Raw genomic sequence first — 23,245 nt, 5'->3', positions numbered from 1 at the left:
TATGTGCCTAGAGACTCTTCCAACAAGACCAGTTAGAGTTCACAATGTTCTAAGAGCTTTAATAAGGAAAACTAAAGTTGTACTGGGAGTTACTATGTTAGTCATGCCTCCCCTGTTCTTATATATACCCCTTCCAGCCTCCCAAACTGTGTTGACTCAATCAACTTGATGCACTGCCCCACTAGCTAACCATGAGTTACAGAACAATAGTACAGTACAGTAGTCAATAATGGACTGAGCTGAGATTCTGCCATATGTCCCCCAGGACCTTCTATCACATGCCTGCTGGTAGTTACTCACACCTCCCCACACACGAGGTGAGGATAAGCCCCTTGTTCATGACATGGTTGGTGGCTTTGCAGGAGAGAGGAAGGATGTCTACCCCTCTCTTACAGAGTCCTATCCATTTCATGAACCCTACGGGCTGATATGATTTTGTATGGCAGAACCTCTTGCACTATGGCTCAGCCATTCTGCCCATACAAGATTGCACAGAGGACAAGGAGAGGGGGTGGGCTATGTCCATGTTTTATTTTATTTACATTTTTAAAAATTAAAAAGAAAAGATGAGTAGCAGTGTGTCATGCTGTAAACAGCTCCACAGCACTACATTTTCTCACAAATTCCCCGTCTTTGCCTCTGCAATGCTTAGGCAATTTGTTTGATCCATCCGAGCAAGGCTAACCTCACACAGAAACTGGCAGTGAGTCACGAGCAACTAACTTGTGTGCAATGTCAGAAGATAATATACGTCCTGCAATTGCATAGGACCCTGGACTCCTACTATGGAGAGCACAGCTGTTGCAACACACATACAATGCAATTAGACATTATCTTGATGAAAAAGATTAAACCTTCCCTGAAGAAAATGTTATGAGTGACAGTATATGTAGCGAGAAAATTTTTCCAGCACTACTGGTGCCTGGATAGTCCAGAGGCTAATTGGATCCTGGCCATGCTACCACCGTGCATGAGCACATCCATACTAGGCATATGCAAGTAAGGTCCACACATGCCCAGTAGAGGAAATCCACTTACGCATGGCTTTTTTAAAATTCTGTGCATGAGTGTTTTGTTCTACTGGGCATGTGCGAAACTTACTCCCACAACGGGCCATACTCTCACATGTCCAGTATGGATGCGCTTGTGCACAACCGGGAGTGTGGCCAGAAAAAGAAGAAGGTCCTGTGGAGGAATGCTTGTCTCAAAGGGGCTCTGGTAAACCACTGCATCATCCAGAAGTTTTACTTGTGGAAAGGAGATGAGAGACTCCTGGCACTGCTGTCAAAGTGGAAAAGGCTTCATTCCAAAATGTACAGAGAGAGAGAGAGAGATGATCATTTCCACAGCACTTTACAGACAGGGCCGGCCTGCTCATGAGGCGGGGTGAAACTTTTGCCTCAGGCGGCAAAGTTCTAGGGGCGGCATCCGCCCGTCCGTGGGTGCGGGGGGGGGGGCGGCCGCTGAGCTGGAGGGGTAGCGGGCAGATCGGGGGTATTGGGCCTAGCGGTAGGGAGGGGGGTCGGCCCCCCCTCTCCCTCGCCTGAGTCCCCCGATCTGCGCTCCCCTCCAGCTTTAAATGTAGAGTAAGCAGCCGACAGACAGTAAGAAGCACGGGCGGGGGATCACTCACCTCTTCCTCGTTCCAGCGTGCGCTCCACTGACGTCACTTCCTGCAACGCTGCCCACTGTATTGTACGTGGCCGGCGTTGCAGGAAGTGACGTCAGTGGAGCGCACGTTGGAACGAGGAAGGTGAGTGATGTCCCGCCCGTGCCTCTTACTGTCTGTCGGCTGCTTACTCTACATTTAAAGCTGGAGGGGAGCACAGATCAGGGGACCCAGGTGAGGGAGGGGGGGGTCTGACCCCCCTCCCCACTGCTAGGCCTAATACCCCCGATCTGCCCGATACCCCTCCAGCTTAGCGGCCCCCCACGGGGGGTGGGGGGTGGCGAGCGGGAATTTTTTCAAAATTTGCCTCAGGCAGCAAAAAGTCTAGGGCCGGCCCTGTTTACAGAGTATATAGTCATGTCACTAACTGTCCCTCAATGGAGCTCACAATTTAATCCCTTTCATAGTCATATGTCCATTGTAGCCTAATGCCAATTTTGTAGGAGGAAACCAATTAACTTATTTGTATAAAGGTGTTTTTGGATTGTAAAAGAAAATCAGAGTGCCTGAGAAAACCCATGCAGTGCTAACCACTACACTACTTTTTAGCCTCCTAAAAACTCATGCCCTTATCTCCCTGAGCATGCAGATCGGCTTATACACAGGGTCAATGTTGAAAGCTACTAGTCTCAATAGAGTGACTTGCTCTTCAACTCTCTATCTACCCCTTCCAGAAGTTTCCTACTACTGAGATAAGTATATATAGTTTACCCCCCTCCTCTTCCCATCATTAACTTCCCTTAAATTAACTCAGACCTAGAAAAGGGACTCGTTTTTGACGGGGACCTGAAGCAAGAGATATGTGCAGACTGCCATGTCTCTTTGCTTTAAAACATTATCAGTTGACTGGCATCCTGCTGAGCTCTTTGGATGCAGCATTATCTGAATCATGACTATGAGTAGAACACAATGCAATACATTGCATGCAAGACTCATCATGTGTAAAGGTGCCCATACACTTACACGATTTCCTGCCGATAGACAGCAGATTCGATCACTGTGATCGAATCTGCTGTGAAATCGATGCGCAAACGCGGACCGATCGACCGATTTCCGTCCAAAATCGATCGACCGACAGTAGTGGCAATACATTACCTGTTCCACCGGCGCGTGTCCCCGCTGTCCTCGTGGTCCCTTCTCCGCGCTGGACTCCGGATGGCTTCACTTACTTTCTGTCGGGGGAAGTTTAAACAGTAGAGCGCACTCTACTGTTTAAACTTCCCCCGACAGGAAGTAAAGTGAAGCTGAAGCCCAGAGCGGAGAAGAGGCAGCAGAGACCGTGGGACTCACGCCTGCCGGATCAGGTAATGTATGCTGGGGGCAGCAGCAGCTCCACAGATTGTGAATCGATTTCATAGTGAAATCGATTCAAAATCTGTTTGCAGTGTAGGCAGCCAATAGATCCCTCTTTGATCAGATTCAATCACAGAGGGATCTATCTGCTGGTCAATCTGGTGGCAATCGACCATTGTATGGCTGCCTTAAGACTTTACACACATTATTCTACTTAACACAGTTTAATCCCTATTAATCTAACTATTAATATAAATTAATTTAACTATTGTAGATGACAACTTTTACAAATCCTTTGCAATGTTACATCAAGGAACAATGTCCTTACATTTTTTTTGCATTACCAAACTTTTACAATCATCCTTTGCCCCGTAACAACTGTTCTTGTTACTTTTGTGAAACTTGTTGCTGGCATCTACTTACAAATGGGTTTGTATTTTTCATAAAACAATACAACTTGTCAGTTTCAACATCTGATATGGTGTCTGATAATCTTTTATTAACTAAAGGGTTAAATTATTTAAAAAGCATTTCATTTATATGATACACTGCATTATAACTTTTCATTTTTAATGGAGTTGGTTTACTTACAGATAGAAAACTTTGTCTTAGATAGTAAATCTGTCAGCAATTTCACAGAGAATCCAAGAAATTGTAATAAAGGAAAGAATATGTAAAAAAAACAAAAAAAAGAAAAGAAACCATTTAAACTCTGGCCGTGTTATCACTGGCATCAGTGGTGTAGTAACTACAATAGCAAGTGTAGCAGCTGGTTCATTTGTCGGTGGTCCTGGGGGGCTCAGTTCAGACTCTGAATGAAGAATGGTTATGTCTATCCCACTCATGGGAAAAATCATCATGATATGTTTATTAGCTGCAACAAGCTGTCATGCTCACAGATTTCCAGTATTACAGTGGACATTTGTGTGTATGGAAGATTTTAAAAATAATGAGAAGATGTCATCGGCTCTGGTTCACATTTTACTTCTAGGCCTTAAGAAGTTTGGCTACAACCCTGACTAGAGCCCAAGAGGTTCTGAAGAGTTGGTATAATGTATTATGTATTAGAGCATCTGTGTTATGTAGTCTACCTGGGATGACTCATATTTAATGGTTGGAGCCCTTTGGATGGTTTTACAGTACAGAGCTGAAATTCAAGTTCTGCAAAGCTGTTCTAACTTTACAATCAAGTATACGAGTGCAGCCAACTTTGTTTAGCAAAGTGTTTTTCTAGGATTTGTGTGTACTTACCCACTGCAAACAATCACACTCTCACTACATTTAAACAAACAAACAAAAGCCATCACTGGAATCTAAACAATGTGTTGGGGAGATTACTTATTGCGCTTTCATATTAACCACTTTACCCCCGCGGTACGGATTTCTCCGTCCCTTTTTCCACCCTTATAAAACCAAGGGACGGAGAAATCCGTACCTCCCGCGCTACCGCCGCTGTCCGCGCTCCCGCTGATCATGCGCGCGCTCCTGCCGCTCGTGCACGCTGCTGCCCGGACATCAATGAACGGGAAAGTACATTCCTGTTCATTGATCTAAGCCCTCACAATGATCTGCTGCTTCTATGAGAAATAGCGTGATCATTGTGATTTTCCCAGCCTCGTAGTGCTTCCTGTAAGCGTCCTTCTAGACGCTTACAGGTCGCATGAACACAAACTCATTGTGGCCATCTTGTGTCCAAATAGTAAAACTACACCCTAAAGCATTTTACATTTACAAATACATTCGTTTTACACAATAAATTAACTCATTACCTCCCACACTCCCCAAAAAAAATTTTTGTAATTAAAAAAAAAAAAATACAATAAAAAAAACATAAACAGTTACCTTAGGGAATGAACTTTTTAAATATTTATGTCAAGAGGGTATAATACTGTTACTTTATAAACTACGGGCTTGTAATTAGCAATGGACGCAAAACAGAAAAAAATGCACCTTTATTTCCAAATAAAATATTGGCGCCAAACATTGTGATAGGGACATAATTTAAACGGTTTTATAACCGGGACAAATGGGCAAATACATTTTATGGGTTTTAATTACAGTAGCATGCATTATTTAAAAACTATAATGGCAGAAAACTGAAAAATAATAATTTTTTACCACATTTTTTTCCTATTTTCCCATTAAAACACATTTAGAATAAAATAATTATTGGCATAATGTCCCACCTAAAGAAAGCCTAATTGGTGGCGAAAAAAACAAGATATAGTTCATTTCATTGTGATAAGTAATAATAAAGTTATAGACGAATGAATGGAAGGAGCGCTGAAAGGTGAAAATTGCTCTGGTGGTCAAGGGGTAAAACCCCTCAGTGGTGAAGTGGTTAAAATAGGTAGAAATCATGGGCGTAGCAATCACCCCTGCCATCGTAGGGGGGCCCAGAGGCTTTGGTGTCCCTTCCACCTCTGTCTCCTTAACTGCAAGTGCAGCCAATTAGCAAAGAAACCCATTCACTCATGAAAACAATGTGCAGGAGCATGTGTAATTTTCTCCTGCTTCCATGAGGCTGCTTCACAGCAGAACACTCTCTGCTGCTATTCGCCGGCTCCCAATCCATTGGGTTGGGTACAAAGTCGGACCCATGCTATAATTTTTGCAGGGTGGCCCCATAAAGTCTAGTTATCACCCTGTCAGAAATATCTATTTTTTTCTTATCTATGTCTTAGCAGGCAAATTCCTATTATAACCACAGACAAGTAGGTCCACACTGCACTTTTGCATAAACTTGGGATTTGCTGGCTACTCCGATAGCACTAGCATATTGTAAATTGTTATTGCTGCCATAAAAAGTTGTGGATGGTGGTCACATGAAGGCACAATTAACTCATTTTAGCACAACTAAGAAAGAGACAAAGAAAGAAAGAGAGAGAGAAAGAAAGAAAGAAAGAAAGAAAGAAAGAAAGAAAGAAAGAAAGAAAGAAAGAAAGAAAGAAGAAAGGAAAGAAAGAAAGAAGAGAAGAGAAGAGAGGAGAGAAGAGAGAGAGGAGAGAAAGAGAGAGAGAAAGAGAGAGAGAAAGAGAGAGAGAGAAAGAGAGAGAGAGAAAGAGAGAGAGAGAGAGAGAGAGAGAGAGAGAGAGAGAGAGAGAGAGAGAAAGAAAGATTTATATCGCTTTTCTCCCATCGGCCTCAAAGTGCTTGAGAGCTGCAGCCATTAGGGACACACTCAAAATACAGTAGCAGTGTTAGGGAAGAGTCTTGCCCAATGACTCCTTACTGAATAAGTACTGGCTTACTGAATAGGAGGAGCTGATATTCAAACCCTGGTCTCCTATGCCACAGGTAGAGCCCTTAAAGGGAATCTGAAGTGAAAATAAACATGATATAATTAATTATATGTCTAGTACAGCTAAGAAATAGAACATAAGTAGCAAAGATAGGAGTCTCATATTGTTTCCAGTACAGAAAGAGTTAAGAAACTTCATTTGTTTTCTATGCAAAAGAGCTTCTCTGAGATCTCCGACTAATTTAGTTAGAGAGCAATGCTATTTTATGAAGCACTTATACATCAAAGAAACAGAGAAAGACAACTTCAGGTAAGATTTACTGCAGGGAAGTTCAAAGGGTCATTAGCTCTGCTCTGTTTCATAGTTTAAAATGCAGAGTGTAGTTTGTAAACTGCAATTATTAGAGAATGATGCAATATTCTAAAAAAAAACAAAAAAAACTGAAAGTAAAATATGAGACTCTTTTCTTTGCAACTAATGTTTTATGAATTCTCATTATTACACATACAATTCATTATATCATACTTTTTTTTTTTTTCGTTTTAGCATCACGTGTAAATCTTGCAAAATGGGATGATGTTTCTTTGCAATCCTTGTACTTTAGGCGTGATAGCATCCAAGGATTCCTAGATGAACACCAGGTGACACTTCGGAAATTACTTAAAAAGAAAACACTTTAACAAGAATAAACAACTCTTCAAAACAAAGGCGCCAGATAAGGATTAAATAGTTAAAACCCGTTTAAAAAAGGGGGAGGAAGTACTGGACTTACCTCCCACAAGTAGACACACAATCAGTTATTCACTGAAAAATATCTTTATTCAAGTAGACTCCAGAATGATAGCAACGAATTTCACGGGTTACATCCCGCTTCATCAGGCAATACAATACAATACAATAACATTTGTAAAGCGCTTTTCTCCCATAGGACTCAAAACGCATAGTTGTGTCTCAGATCAATACAGGGTTACAGGCTGGACTCTGTTACTTACAGAGGAGATAGTCAGGTAGTCATAAATGCCAGATTGAAGAGGTGGGTTTTCAGTTTAGACTTAAAGCCAATGTGTACCGATGAAAAAAAAAAGTCAGATACTCACCTAAGGAGAGGGAAGACTCGGTCCTAATGAGACTTCCCTCTCCTCTCCCGATGTCCGGTCCCGCTCACGATCCCCCGTTGCAGTATTCGACAAGTTTGGTCAAATACTGCCGCTCCGGAAGTCTTTGGGAGCACTCGGGCTCCTGAAGACGGGCCGCTCCATTCTGCGCCTGTGCGAGTGCCCACTATGATGCACTCGCTTCGGGAGCCCGAGTGCTCCCGAAGACTTCCGAAGTCCCCCGCAGCGGGGGCTTTGAAAGGAGGATCCACCGGGCACCGGGAGAGGAGAGGGAAGGCGCATTAGGACCGAGCCTTCCCTCTCCTTAGGTGAGTATCTGACTTTTTTTTTTTTAATCGGTAACCATTCACTTTAAATGCTTCCAGGGATGGTGCTATCCTGATTGCGTGTGGCAGGGAGTTCCAAAGTCTAGGGGCAGCATGACAGAAGGCTCTGTCTCCAAAGGTTTTGAGGTGGACTCTGGGGGTGACCAAGGTGTAGCATGCTTTTGATCTAAGATTGTGGGGGGTATGATGCAGTTGCAACAAGTCCTTCAGGTATCCAGGGCCCAGATTGTGCAAGGATTTGAATGTCAGTAAACCAATCTTAAACAAAATTCTCCATTTTATCGGTAACCAGTGGAGTGAACACAGGGTTGGTGTTATGTGGCAATGGCGGGGTTGGATCGTTAACAGCCTTGCGGCGGCATTCTGTACTGATTGCAGGCAGCGTAGGTCTTTCTTATGAAGGCCTGTGTAGAGAACATTGCAGAAGTCCAACCTTGATGTGATGAAGGCATGAACTAGGGTTGGAAGATCCTCTGAAGGAATGAGGTGTTTAATCCTTCCAATATTCCTTAGGTGAAAGAAGGAATGTTTCACAACAGCTGAGATTTGATTCCTGAAGCTTAATTTTCCATCAATCAGTACTCCCAGGCTGCACACGCAGTCTGAGTTATTCAGGTCTGAGCTCCCAATCCTTTGCGGTGTTGGTTGAGACTGGGGCTGCTTTGCTGTCGAGCCCTGACCTTCAATAACAAGAACCTTAGTTTTGTCAGCATTAAGTTTTAGCTAGTTATTATTCATCCACTTCTAAAGCTCAGCTAAACATACATTATATGTCGAGCTTGTAAAGATACAGTCCAGGTATGAGCACCTACGGAGAGCGACATTTTTAACCCGAGTAGAGTCGGGTCTAATCTCCCCACCTGCCTACTGAGTGGTTACCAGAGGTAACCCACCTTTGTGAGTATATTATCATATATTTACTCTTATTACCAATTGGTTTGACATACTGCACTATTGGGGCTCTCAATCTGCTTTGTTTTTCAAGTACTTTAAAAGAAAAAAACTTCCAAAAAGATGTGCACCACTCAAAAGTATAATTAATCATATTACTTTATCGTCTCAGACAAAAGCCAAAAATAACAATAAGGTCTGTTTCAAAGTCGCACGTTAGAAAATGTTTCATCGCAGACTAACGCACAGCAATACTAAGTCTGTGCGACATTCACAGTGCACACGTTGCGTTTGTGTGTAACGTGTAGCGTTGTTAGAAAGTGTTGCATGCTGTGTGTTATACGCATTATTAGCTGTGTTGGACTGTTTGCACATGCTCACTAATGACATGGTAACATACTTTTCATTGCCTGTATGCTCTACTGTATGCGACAATAATGGGGCATTAAGTTGTGTTGCGAATTTTTGGGGGCGTTGCATTGTAATTTGCATTGCGACTAACATCCTACTGTGAAAGAGCCCTAAAAGCAATTTAAAAGTACAACATAGCACTTATGAATACGGGAACCGTTAAGGCCTCTTTCGCAGTAGGACGTTGTGTTTTGATGCAATGTTAAAGTCGCAATGCAAATTACAACGCAACGCCCCCAAAAAGTCGTAATGCAACTTAATGCCCCGTTATCGTCACATACAGTAGAGCATACAGGCAATGTAAAGTATGCTTCCAAGTCATTACTGAGCATGTGCAAACAGTCCAGTGACTTTAACGTTGCACTGTGAAAGAGGCCTAAAAGTGCATGGAAAAAGATGTTACTATAATAACAAAAGTCTATATCCTCATTTGATAGATAGAAATAGCATGTTTAGATACAGCATTGTCATCGCTTGATTCCCAGACCTTAAAAACATTTTTTAAATGTGTTTTTGTTAAAGAAAATACTGTCATGACTTATTTTTAAAAAAATTGACATTAACAAAGACTGTTACATTAATAGAAGCAGCAATTAATCTCCACTTTTTCACTAATTAAATGACTAATATGCCCTGTATTAGTTTTGACATGAAACTGTAGTCTACTAATTTAAATATAAATGATTGTGTTAAAAAAATATTACCAACTGACAGACTTTAATACAAAACCTGTCCTAATTTTGTAAACCATTTTCAGCATGAATATTTAACGTTAAGAAATGGGGAATTTATTGCATGTGTCTCACAACACTTTTTATTGGTTAAGAACATAAACTTCATCTTTTTCTACAGTAGAAAAATCAGTAGCAGTGTGACCACAGCTGCTGTAAGAAAATCTTTATGAATCATATGCTGCTGCATCGATAAATTCTCCCGTAGGAAACATACTGTTAAAAAAAATCAGCCCTTCTGCAAACTAATAAGAAGTGTTGCTTGCGAATTTGTAAACAATCATTTTCACATCGAAAATGCTATTTTTGATTTTGAGAAAATATTTGCGAAAAATACATTATATTTTCGCAATATGGTCAAAGAATACTCATTTTTCCTTGCGTTGCGAAAATTTGTGAAAACGCACAAATGCGTTTTACCGCGGAACAAAAATCTGTTATTTTAGCCTGAAAATTTGCAAAAAATGTAAAAAAAATCACACTTATTAAAAAATTAGTTTTAAATTGCTTTTTCACTTGAAAGTCAAATTTTACATTATTTTTGCGAAAATTAATGTGAGAAGTATATCGGCATTTTTGCTCATCATTGCTAAGAAGGTGTGTAAAGAATAATTAGAACGAGTGTGTTTTATCAGCACAAGAAACAATTGTTAATAGGCGTACAAGAGGAATCGGTGCGGGAGACTTTGGCACAGGATACAGCCGTGTATGGCTGATCCTGCTGTTGCACAGGTTCCTGGCCATATTAAATACTATTCGCCCTCCAGGCCGCCATGGATGGTGGGAAATGAAATAATTTGGCTTCCAGCAATTGCTGGAAGGTGAATTATTGTGTTTTAAAAGTAACTTCAGCGCCGTGTTCTGACGGCGCTGAAGTTACTCCCTGTGTTGTAATTCCTATTATGGCCTATGGTGGTGCTGGCTGCACCCAAGTCTCCTGCGCTGGATTAACAGTGTTCGGTTAATAGGAACTGCCATGTGCTGCAATGGGCCTTTAAGCACTGGGACTCATCATAGCCAAATTTTAATGAGGACCCTCTGATCAGCCACACAAGAAAAATCAAAGCACAAAGCTTGAAGGAAATAGCAAAAGACAACTGCATTTTTTAAGAAAGTCCAACAGTAAAGATGAATGCTCTCAAACTCACATACCAGTTCCATGTGTTTGTTTATTTAAATAATTTCCTTTTCCTATATTTCCCCACAAGTCAACCATACAAAAACTGAATATTTCTATAAAAAAAACACATGCAGACTTGAACCCTGGGCCCATATGCAATTAACTTTTTCTCCTAGGTTTCCTCCTAGGTGATATTTTTATACTTGTCAATAAAATTATTTTTAAACCTCCAGCAAGCAAAAACACACTAAAAATTTTGATAGTACACTTTTTACCAACTTTTAGAAATGTTTTCAATTGTAAAATACTTAAAAAATATTTTAAAGAGAATATGAAAAATATCTCCTGGGAGATAACATAGGAGAAATAGTTAATTGCATCTAGGCCATGGTGTCCTAAATAAATTGTAACTCTACTGATCATGCTCACCAGTCATGGCACACTGTATATAATAAAAAGCTTTTTTTAGGCTTCACTCCTTTATTCACCCTTGTGACTATCATGCCGATCCCTTCCTTCCATGCAGGAGTGTAACAATATCCCCCATGACTCCCGCCATCGTAAGATGTCTTGAGGGTTAAGGGGCCGCCCCTGTGAGCAAAGGCAATGTTAAATGCAGAATGTTCATTGACCATTACCTGTTTTTGGTGGCAGGACAGGGTCTCCTCACTCCTCTACAGTGCCATGCAACCAATCACCATGTGACTCCCATCTCTGCTTGTCATGTGACAAGAAAGCATCCTGAACTGCATAATTTGCTACCAGGTGCGTGGCTTCAATGAATAGGATTGAGGTCGACCTGACCTGTTGCCAAAAAACTCTCTGCATTTGATGCTGCATTTGCAAACAGAGGAAACACCCAGACAACCTGCAACCAATTAACATTACCTCTATCTCATCCCCCTTCTGTGAACTGAGCTTAAACTACTAAGCCTAACAATACTCACCTACTCAACTCAAGCACTCACCTCAAGCACCAGCAAAGACGAGACCTAAATCAGCCATGCCTAAATCAGCTGCACCTAAATCAGCCATGCCAGTAAGATCTGAAAGAAAAACATGGAGAGACTTTATTCACATGCAGTCATGTGCAGTAGTCCAGTGTAGTTTAAGTGAAGATCAAGAAATGCTGCACATTTGTAAATGAGGCTAAAAGTGCCTATCTATCTACATCTAGCTATGCATGGGCAGATTGACCAAGAGACAGATCTCTCTCTGATAAAATCTGATCAGAGAGAGATCCGTTGGCTGTCCATACACTGCAAACCGATTCCCAATGGATTTCAGCATAAAATCTTTCAGGAATCGGCCTTGTGACACCGCCCTGCCAAATGTTAATGTGTCTCCCGTGCCCATGCATTATAATACTTTACTTGCCTATTGTGACCACTGCTAGTGTTAAGCCCTCTATCTTCCGCATTCACGCCCCATATGACTACCTGCATATAGCACGTGGTGCTCCTGTGACATCATACGGTTTGTGCTATATGCTGTGACAGATCTTGATATTGCACGCCGTTACCACTGCACACTTGATCGACCACATCAGCCCGAGATTTCCCAGTATCTCTGATTGATACATTCCACCGATTCTAGCCTGAAATCAGCCGTATCATTAATCGGGCATGCTTGTTGCGACACCAATTTTTATCCCATTCAGTAACAATCTTATTGGATGGTCAATCAGCCACAAAATCAGCTGATGTATAGCCAACGTAACCAGTTCAGGACCACAGGCTTACACCCACCTAGTGACCAGGCTATTTTTTACAATTCAGCACACTGCTGCTTTAACAGTGTGCTGTACAACCATACAACTTAGCAACCACACAGCGCTGTACTAGATTGCAGCGCTGTACAACCGTTAGAAATACAAAAAAAGTTTCTAACAGCCTGCTAGCTGCGATCGCGAGCTAGCAGGCTGATATCAGAGCTCCGCTTCGTCATTCAGCAGGGATGTGCACAATCCCCGCCCACCGCTCTTGACGCCGATCAGCATTAGGCGGTCCTGGGGCTGCCACCTTCCCAACACCTATCAGCATTAGTCGGTCAAAAAGGGGTTAAGCAACCGCATTTACTTAGCAGCAAGATAAAGTTAATCTTTGTACACTGGACATAGTAGGTAGAATTCACAAGCCTCCCAAGAGAGTTTCAGCTCTAAATGCTGCAATCTGTCTTCCTATCTTACTGACTTTGATATATTAGGTTGATTAATAATACCTTCACATACCGCCATTGGTGTGTCCTCCTGAACGGTGCTAAAATACCCAATATGGATTTTATTGTAAATGGTCAGCTCCTGTTCAGAGAGGCACTTATCTAACATCAACCGGCAAGTCCAGCACTTTTTATCAAAGAATTACAACAAATGGATATGGAAATAAACAGACTTTAATGTAACTCAGATTGTGCATCTCTTGTAAAAGTAAATAGATTATTGATGTTTTTTTGCTATGCAATATTGATTTTTTTTTTGTCTTTCAGTCGCTTGAAAAATAAATGGCCAAATGTAACCAGTGAGGCTATAATACCATATTTTGCAGTTTCTCTTTATCTTGCAGATCATTCACACACTGTACAGAGACACTGCAGTATAAGAGTCTGATTGATTTGTTTCTTAATCACTAGAGTTGGCTCAGAGGGTGGCTCAGCGAATTGATGTGTCTCCTTAACTGCACTCATTTATATATCACTAGCGCTAGATAAAAAAGCCCAAAGGGGAATTTAACTCACAATGAGTCTGCAAATAGTTTACACATCCATGGGAATATATTAGAAGAAAGGAACATGGTAGACAAGAAGCTAATGCATTCATCCATGGATTCCCATACTCAAAACCCAGCAATATTTCTTCCGTCACACAAGAATATGAACAGAGAAAACAATAGATGAAGACAGAAATTAACTATCATTACTACCATGGCCAATGAAACTAACCTTTATGGTTCTTTCCTTTATGCCAGCTATAGTTCATTTTTATGTAGGGATAAAGTAATAATCTTTCTCTGGGGTAAGATCTACTATTCAGTAAGTTACTGTACTGTCTATTTAGAACATTAAGTGTCTGAAAGCAGTAGTTTTATTACTGTCCTAGCAACCAATTGACATTCCTTTTTTTTTTGCTACATCCGCAAGTTAGCTCTGTAAAAAGAAAACTGACTAGTTTGCTAGCAGATAAATATAAATTATTTTACAGTCAAACCTTTCATAAATGCCACAAATATATAACCTAAAAACTTACATACCAGCAGTCTATGGCTGCTTGAACCCGTTGCTCTTGCAGTTTGCGCGGCTTTCCTGTCGCTGAGGCCCACTCGCTTTGCTGTCGCTATGGCAGCAGAGATCTGTGACCACGTCAGGAGCCTTTTTTATTGACTTGAGAAAGGACTGTTATGCCGTTGTCTGTCCATTATCCCTTGTCTGTCCATTGTCCATCCATTGTCCCTTGTCTGTCCATTGTCTGTACATTGTCCATACATTGTCCCTTGTCTGTCCATTATCCCTTGTCTGTCCATTGTCTGTCCATTATCCCTTGTCTGTCCATTGTCCCTTGTCTGTCCATTGTCCGTCTATTGTCCCTTGTCTGTCCATTGTCTGTCCATTGTCCCTCCCTTGTCTGTCCATTGTCCCTTGTCTGTCCCTTGTCTGTCCATTGTCCCTTGTCTGTCCTTTGTCTGTCCATTATCCTTTGCCTGTCCATTGTCCGTCCATTGTCTGTCCATTGTCCCTTATCTGTCCATTGTCTGTGCATTGTGCATCCATTGTCCCTTGCCTTTCCATTGTCCATCCATTGTCCCTTGTCTGTCCATTGTCCGTCCATTGTCTATTGTCTGTCCATTGACTGTCCATAGTCCATCCATTGTCCCTTGTCTGTCTATTATCCCTTGTCTGTTCCTTGTCTGTCCATTGTCCCTTGTCTGTCCATTGTCTGTCCATTGTCCATTGTCTGTCCCTTGTCTGTCTATTGTCTGTCCATTGTCTGTCCATTATCCCTTGTCTGTCTATTGTCTGTCCATTATCCTTTGCCTGTCCATTGTCCGTCCATTGTGTGTCCATTGTCCGTCCATTGTCCCTTGTCTGTCCATTGTCCCATATCTGTCCATTGTCCGTCCATTGTCCCTTGTCTGTCCATTGTCCATCCATTGTCCCTTGTCTGTCCATTGTCCATCCATTGTCCCTTGTCTGTCCATTGTCCATCCATTGTCCATTGTCTGTCCATTGACTGTCCATAGTCCATCCATTGTCCCTTGTCTGTCCATTATCCCTTGTCTGTCCCTTGTCTGTCCATTGTCCCTTGTCTGTCCATTGTCTGTCCATTGTATGTCCCTCGTCTGTCTATTGTCTGTCCATTGTCTGTCCATTGTCTGTCCATTATCCCTTGTCTGTCTATTGTCTGTCCATTATCCTTTGTCTGTCTATTGTCTGTCCACTGTCTGTCCATTACCCCTTGTCTGTCTATTGTCTGTCCATTATCCTTTGTCTGTCCATCTGGATCAACAGGGATATGTGAGAAACAGCAGGTTGGTGTTGTACTTTATACTGGTTGAACTCGATAGACGTATGTCTTTTTTCAACCAAAATAACTATGTAACTATGTAACTGATTGTCCGTCCATTGTCCCTTGTCTGTCCATTATCCCTTGTCTGTCCATTGTCTGTCCATTATCCCTTGTCTGTCCCTAGTCTGTCCAGTATCCCTTGTCTGTCCCCTGTCTGTCCATTGTCTGTCCATTATCCCTTGTCTGTCCATTATCCCTTGTCTGTCCATTGTCTGTCCATTATCCCTTGTCTGTCCATTGTCTGTCCATTATCCCTTGTCTGTCCATTGTCTGTCCATTATCCCTTGTCTGTCCCTTGTCTGTCCATTGTCCCTTGTCTGTCCATTGTCTGTCCATTGTCCATTGTCTGTCCCCTGTCTGTCCATTGTCTGTCCATTGTCTGTCCATTATCCCTTGTCTGTCTATTGTCTGTCCATTATCCTTTGTCTGTCCATTGTCCGTCCATTGTCCCTTGTCTGTCCATTGTCCCTTATCTGTCCATTGTCCCTTATCTGTCCATTGTCCCTTATCTGTGCATTGTCCCTTATCTGTGCATTGTCTGTCCATTATCCCTTGTCTGTCCATTGTCTGTCCATTTTCTGTCCATTGTCTGTCCATTATCCCTTGTCTGTCCCTTGTCTGTCCATTATCCCTTGTCTGTCCATTATCCCTTGTCTGTCCATTGTCTGTCCCTTGTCTGTCCATTGTCTGTCTATTATCCCTTGTCTGTTCATTATCCCTTGTCTGTCCAATGTCTGTCCCTTGTCTGTCCATTGTCCCTTGTCTGTCCCTTGTCCCTTGTCTGTCCCTTGTCTGTCCATTGTCCATTGTCTGTCCCTTGTCTGTCTATTGTCTGTCCATTGTCTGTCCATTATCCCTTGTCTGTCTATTGTCTGTCCATTATCCTTTGTCTGTCCATTGTCTGTCCATTATCCCTTGTCTGTCCATTGTCCATCCATTGTCCCTTGTCTGTCCATTGTCTGTACATTGTCCATACATTGTCCCTTGTCTGTCCATTATCCCTTGTCTGTCCATTGTCTGTCCATTATCCCTTGTCTGTCCATTGTCCCTTGTCTGTCCATTGTCCGTCTATTGTCCCTTGTCTGTCCATTGTCTGTCCATTGTCCCTCCCTTGTCTGTCCATTGTCCCTTGTCTGTCCCTTGTCTGTCCATTGTCCCTTGTCTGTCCTTTGTCTGTCCATTATCCTTTGCCTGTCCATTGTCCGTCCATTGTCTGTCCATTGTCCCTTATCTGTCCATTGTCTGTGCATTGTGCATCCATTGTCCCTTGCCTTTCCATTGTCCATCCATTGTCCCTTGTCTGTCCATTGTCCGTCCATTGTCTATTGTCTGTCCATTGACTGTCCATAGTCCATCCATTGTCCCTTGTCTGTCTATTATCCCTTGTCTGTTCCTTGTCTGTCCATTGTCCCTTGTCTGTCCATTGTCTGTCCATTGTCCATTGTCTGTCCCTTGTCTGTCTATTGTCTGTCCATTGTCTGTCCATTATCCCTTGTCTGTCTATTGTCTGTCCATTATCCTTTGCCTGTCCATTGTCCGTCCATTGTGTGTCCATTGTCCGTCCATTGTCCCTTGTCTGTCCATTGTCCATCCATTGTCCCTTGTCTGTCCATTGTCCATCCATTGTCCCTTGTCTGTCCATTGTCCATCCATTGTCCATTGTCTGTCCATTGACTGTCCATAGTCCATCCATTGTCCCTTGTCTGTCCATTATCCCTTGTCTGTCCCTTGTCTGTCCATTGTCCCTTGTCTGTCCATTGTCTGTCCATTGTATGTCCCTCGTCTGTCTATTGTCTGTCCATTGTCTGTCCATTGTCTGTCCATTATCCCTTGTCTGTCTATTGTCTGTCCATTATCCTTTGTCTGTCCATTTTCTGTCCACTGTCTGTCCATTACCCCTTGTCTGTCTATTGTCTGTCCATTATCCTTTGTCTGTCCATCTGGATCAACAGGGATATGTGAGAAACAGCAGGTTGGTGTTGTACTTTATACTGGTTGAACTCGATAGACGTATGTCTTTTTTCAACCAAAATAACTATGTAACTATGTAACTAATTGTCCGTCCATTGTCCCTTGTCTGTCCATTATCCCTTGTCTGTCCATTGTCTGTCCATTATCCCTTGTCTGTCCCTAGTCTGTCCAGTATCCCTTGTCTGTCCACTGTCTGTCCATTATCCCTTGTCTGTCCCCTGTCTGTCCATTGTCTGTCCATTATCCCTTGTCTGTCCATTATCCCTTGTCTGTCCATTGTCTGTCCATTATCCCTTGTCTGTCCATTGTCTGTCCATTATCCCTTGTCTGTCCATTGTCTGTCCATTATCCCTTGTCTGTCCCTTGTCTGTCCATTGTCCCTTGTCTGTCCATTGTCTGTCCATTGTCCATTGTCTGTCCCCTGTCTGTCCATTGTCTGTCCATTGTCTGTCCATTGTCTGTCCATTATCCCTTGTCTGTCTATTGTCTGTCCATTATCCTTTGTCTGTCCATTGTCCGTCCATTGTCCCTTGTCTGTCCATTGTCCCTTATCTGTCCATTGTCCCTTATCTGTCCATTGTCCCTTGTCTGTCCATTGTCCCTTATCTGTGCATTGTCCCTTATCTGTGCATTGTCTGTCCATTATCCCTTGTCTGTCCATTGTCTGTCCATTTTCTGTCCATTGTCTGTCCATTATCCCTTGTCTGTCCCTTGTCTGTCCATTATCCCTTGTCTGTCCATTATCCCTTGTCTGTCCATTGTCTGTCCCTTGTCTGTCCATTGTCTGTCTATTATCCCTTGTCTGTTCATTATCCCTTGTCTGTCCAATGTCTGTCCCTTGTCTGTCCATTGTCCCTTGTCTGTCCCTTGTCTGTCCATTGTCCATTGTCTGTCCCTTGTCTGTCTATTGTCTGTCCATTGTCTGTCCATTATCCCTTGTCTGTCTATTGTCTGTCCATTATCCTTTGTCTGTCCATTGTCTGTCCATTGTCCCTTGTCTGTCCATTGTCCCTTATCTGTCCCTTGTCTGTCCATTGTCCATCCATTGTCCATCCATTGTCCGTCCATTGTCCATTGTCTGTCCATTGACTGTCCATAGTCCATCCATTGTCCCTTGTCCGTCCATTATCCCTTGTCTGTCCCTTGTCTGTCCATTGTCCCTTGTCTGTCCATTGTCCACTGTCTGTCCCTTGTCTCTCTATTGTTTGTCCATTGTCTGTCCATTATCCCTTGTCTGTTTATTGTCTTTCCATTGTCCGTCCATTGCCCGTCCATTGTCCCTTGTCTGTCCATTATCCCTTGTCTGTCCATTGTCTGTCCATTATCCCTTGTCTGTCCCTAGTCTGTCCATTATCCCTTGTGTGTCCATTGTCTGTCCATTATCCCTTGTCTGTCCCTAGTCTGTCCAGTATTCCTTGTCTGTCCACTGTCTGTCCATTGTCTGTCCATTATCCCTTGTCTGTCCCCTGTCTGTCCATTGTCTGCCCATTGTATGTCCCTCGTCTGTCTATTGTCTGTCCATTGTCTGTCCATTGTCTGTCCACTATCCCTTGTCTGTCTATTGTCTGTCCATTATCCTTTGTCTGTCCATTGTCTGTCCATTGTCTGTCCATTACCCCTTGTCTGTCTATTGTCTGTCCATTATCCTTTGTCTGTCCATCTGGATCAACAGGGATATGTGAGGGAGCAGGCTGGTGGTGTACTTTATACTGGTTAAACTCGATGGACGTATGTCTTTTTTCAACCAAAATAACTATGTAACAATGTAACTAATTGTCCGTCCATTGTCCCTTGTCTGTCCATTATCCCTTGTATGTCCATTGTCTGTCGATTATCCCTTGTCTGTCCCTAGTCTGTCCAGTATCCCTTGTCTGTCCACTTTCTGTCCATTGTCTGTCCATTATCCCTTGTCTGTCCCCTGTCTGTCCCTTGTCTGTCCATTATCCCTTGTCTGTCCATTGTCTGTCCATTATCCCTTGTCTGTCCCTTGTCTGTCCATTGTCCCTTGTCTGTCCATTGTCTGTCCATTGTCCATTTTCTGTCCCTTGTCTGTCTATTGTCTGTCCACTGTCTGTCCATTATCCCTTTTCTGTCTATTGTCTGTCCATTATCCTTTGTCTGTCCATTGTCCGTCCGTTGTCCCTTGTCTGTCCATTGTCCCTTATCTGTCCCTTGTCTGTCCATTGTCCATCCATTGTCCATCCATTGTCCATTGTCTGTCCATTGACTGTCCATAGTCCATCCATTGTCCCTTGTCCGTCCATTATCCCTTGTCTGTCCCTTGTCTGTCCATTGTCCCTTGTCTGTCCATTGTCCACTGTCTGTCCCTTGTCTCTCTATTGTTTGTCCATTGTCTGTCCATTATCCCTTGTCTGTTTATTGTCTTTCCATTGTCCGTCCATTGCCCGTCCATTGTCCCTTGTCTGTCCATTATCCCTTGTCTGTCCATTATCCCTTGTGTGTCCATTGTCTGTCCATTATCCCTTGTCTGTCCCTAGTCTGTCCAGTATTCCTTGTCTGTCCACTGTCTGTCCATTGTCTGTCCATTGTATGTCCCTCGTCTGTCTATTGTCTGTCCATTGTCTGTCCACTATCCCTTGTCTGTCTATTGTCTGTCCATTATCCTTTGTCTGTCCATTGTCTGTCCATTGTCTGTCCATTACCCCTTGTCTGTCTATTGTCTGTCCATTATCCTTTGTCTGTCCATCTGGATCAACAGGGATATGTGAGGGAGCAGGCTGGTGGTGTACTTTATACTGGTTAAACTCGATGGACGTATGTCTTTTTTCAACCAAAATAACTATGTAACTATGTAACTAATTGTCCGTCCATTGTCCCTTGTCTGTCCATTATCCCTTGTATGTCCATTGTCTGTCCATTATCCTTTGTCTGTCCCTAGTCTGTCCAGTATCCCTTGTCTGTCCACTTTCTGTCCATTGTCTGTCCATTATCCCTTGTCTGTCCCCTGTCTGTCCCTTGTCTGTCCATTATCCCTTGTCTGTCCATGGTCTGTCCATTATCCCTTGTCTGTCCCTTGTCTGTCCATTGTCCCTTGTCTGTCCATTGTCTGTCCATTGTCCATTGTCTGTCCCTTGTCTGTCTATTGTCTGTCCACTGTCTGTCCATTATCCCTTTTCTGTCTATTGTCTGTCCATTATCCTTTGTCTGTCCATTGTCCGTCCGTTGTCCCTTGTCTGTCCATTGTCCCTTATCTGTCCATTGTCCCTTATCTGTCCATTGTCTGTCCATTATCCCTTGTCTGTCCCTTGTCTGTCCATTGTCCCTTGTCTGTCCATTGTCCACTGTCTGTCCCTTGTCTCTCTATTGTTTGTCCATTGTCTGTCCATTATCCCTTGTCTGTTTATTGTCTTTCCATTGTCCGTCCATTGCCCGTCCATTGTCCCTTGTCTGTCCATTATCCCTTGTCTGTCCATTGTCTGTCCATTATCCCTTGTCTGTCCCTAGTCTGTCCATTATCCCTTGTGTGTCCATTGTCTGTCCATTATCCCTTGTCTGTCCCTAGTCTGTCCAGTATTCCTTGTCTGTCCACTGTCTGTCCATTGTCTGTCCATTATCCCTTGTCTGTCCCCTGTCTGTTTATTGTCTGCCCATTGTATGTCCCTCGTCTGTCTATTGTCTGTCCATTGTCTGTCCATTGTCTGTCCACTATCCCTTGTCTGTCTATTGTCTGTCCATTATCCTTTGTCTGTCCATTGTCTGTCCATTGTCTGTCCATTACCCCTTGTCTGTCTATTGTCTGTCCATTATCCTTTGTCTGTCCATCTGGATCAACAGGGATATGTGAGGGAGCAGGCTGGTGGTGTACTTTATACTGGTTAAACTCGATGGACGTATGTCTTTTTTCAACCAAAATAACTATGTAACAATGTAACTAATTGTCCGTCCATTGTCCCTTGTCTGTCCATTATCCCTTGTATGTCCATTGTCTGTCGATTATCCCTTGTCTGTCCCTAGTCTGTCCAGTATCCCTTGTCTGTCCACTTTCTGTCCATTGTCTGTCCATTATCCCTTGTCTGTCCCCTGTCTGTCCCTTGTCTGTCCATTATCCCTTGTCTGTCCATTGTCTGTCCATTATCCCTTGTCTGTCCCTTGTCTGTCCATTGTCCCTTGTCTGTCCATTGTCTGTCCATTGTCCATTGTCTGTCCCTTGTCTGTCTATTGTCTGTCCACTGTCTGTCCATTATCCCTTTTCTGTCTATTGTCTGTCCATTATCCTTTGTCTGTCCATTGTCCGTCCGTTGTCCCTTGTCTGTCCATTGTCCCTTATCTGTCCCTTGTCTGTCCATTGTCCATCCATTGTCCATCCATTGTCCATTGTCTGTCCATTGACTGTCCATAGTCCATCCATTGTCCCTTGTCCGTCCATTATCCCTTGTCTGTCCCTTGTCTGTCCATTGTCCCTTGTCTGTCCATTGTCCACTGTCTGTCCCTTGTCTCTCTATTGTTTGTCCATTGTCTGTCCATTATCCCTTGTCTGTTTATTGTCTTTCCATTGTCCGTCCATTGCCCGTCCATTGTCCCTTGTCTGTCCATTATCCCTTGTCTGTCCATTATCCCTTGTCTGTCCCTAGTCTGTCCATTATCCCTTGTGTGTCCATTGTCTGTCCATTATCCCTTGTCTGTCCCTAGTCTGTCCAGTATTCCTTGTCTGTCCACTGTCTGTCCATTGTCTGTCCATTGTATGTCCCTCGTCTGTCTATTGTCTGTCCATTGTCTGTCCATTGTCTGTCCACTATCCCTTGTCTGTCTATTGTCTGTCCATTATCCTTTGTCTGTCCATTGTCTGTCCATTGTCTGTCCATTACCCCTTGTCTGTCTATTGTCTGTCCATTATCCTTTGTCTGTCCATCTGGATCAACAGGGATATGTGAGGGAGCAGGCTGGTGGTGTACTTTATACTGGTTAAACTCGATGGACGTATGTCTTTTTTCAACCAAAATAACTATGTAACTATGTAACTAATTGTCCGTCCATTGTCCCTTGTCTGTCCATTATCCCTTGTATGTCCATTGTCTGTCCATTATCCTTTGTCTGTCCCTAGTCTGTCCAGTATCCCTTGTCTGTCCACTTTCTGTCCATTGTCTGTCCATTATCCCTTGTCTGTCCCCTGTCTGTCCCTTGTCTGTCCATTATCCCTTGTCTGTCCATGGTCTGTCCATTATCCCTTGTCTGTCCCTTGTCTGTCCATTGTCCCTTGTCTGTCCATTGTCTGTCCATTGTCCATTGTCTGTCCCTTGTCTGTCTATTGTCTGTCCACTGTCTGTCCATTATCCCTTTTCTGTCTATTGTCTGTCCATTATCCTTTGTCTGTCCATTGTCCGTCCGTTGTCCCTTGTCTGTCCATTGTCCCTTATCTGTCCATTGTCCCTTATCTGTCCATTGTCTGTCCATTATCCCTTGTCTGTCCCTTGTCTGTCCATTGTCCCTTGTCTGTCCATTGTCCACTGTCTGTCCCTTGTCTCTCTATTGTTTGTCCATTGTCTGTCCATTATCCCTTGTCTGTTTATTGTCTTTCCATTGTCCGTCCATTGCCCGTCCATTGTCCCTTGTCTGTCCATTATCCCTTGTCTGTCCATTGTCTGTCCATTATCCCTTGTCTGTCCCTAGTCTGTCCATTATCCCTTGTGTGTCCATTGTCTGTCCATTATCCCTTGTCTGTCCCTAGTCTGTCCAGTATTCCTTGTCTGTCCACTGTCTGTCCATTGTCTGTCCATTATCCCTTGTCTGTCCCCTGTCTGTCCATTGTCTGCCCATTGTATGTCCCTCGTCTGTCTATTGTCTGTCCATTGTCTGTCCATTGTCTGTCCACTATCCCTTGTCTGTCTATTGTCTGTCGATTATCCTTTGTCTGTCCATTGTCTGTCCATTGTCTGTCCATTACCCCTTGTCTGTCTATT

The 23,245-nt window shown here is 43.1% G+C and overlaps 1 long non-coding RNA gene across 1 annotated transcript in view; it reads right to left on the bottom strand.

Annotated features, from left to right (window-relative positions):
• LOC137544161 (uncharacterized) overlaps nt 1-14,126 on the bottom strand; it is an 85,788-nt gene extending 71,662 nt beyond the window's left edge. The window contains exons 1-2 of the long non-coding RNA XR_011025747.1: nt 14,044-14,126; nt 11,767-11,844 (exon numbers count right to left, since the gene is read on the bottom strand). This is a non-coding gene — a long non-coding RNA (uncharacterized lncRNA). The remainder of the gene's footprint in view (nt 1-11,766; nt 11,845-14,043) is intronic.
• Nucleotides 14,127-23,245: the final 9,119 nt, after the last annotated feature.

Source organism: Hyperolius riggenbachi, chromosome 2, assembly GCF_040937935.1.
Source record: "Hyperolius riggenbachi isolate aHypRig1 chromosome 2, aHypRig1.pri, whole genome shotgun sequence".
Taxonomy (NCBI): domain Eukaryota; kingdom Metazoa; phylum Chordata; class Amphibia; order Anura; family Hyperoliidae; genus Hyperolius; species Hyperolius riggenbachi.
This window is presented reverse-complemented; position numbering and strand designations above follow the sequence as displayed.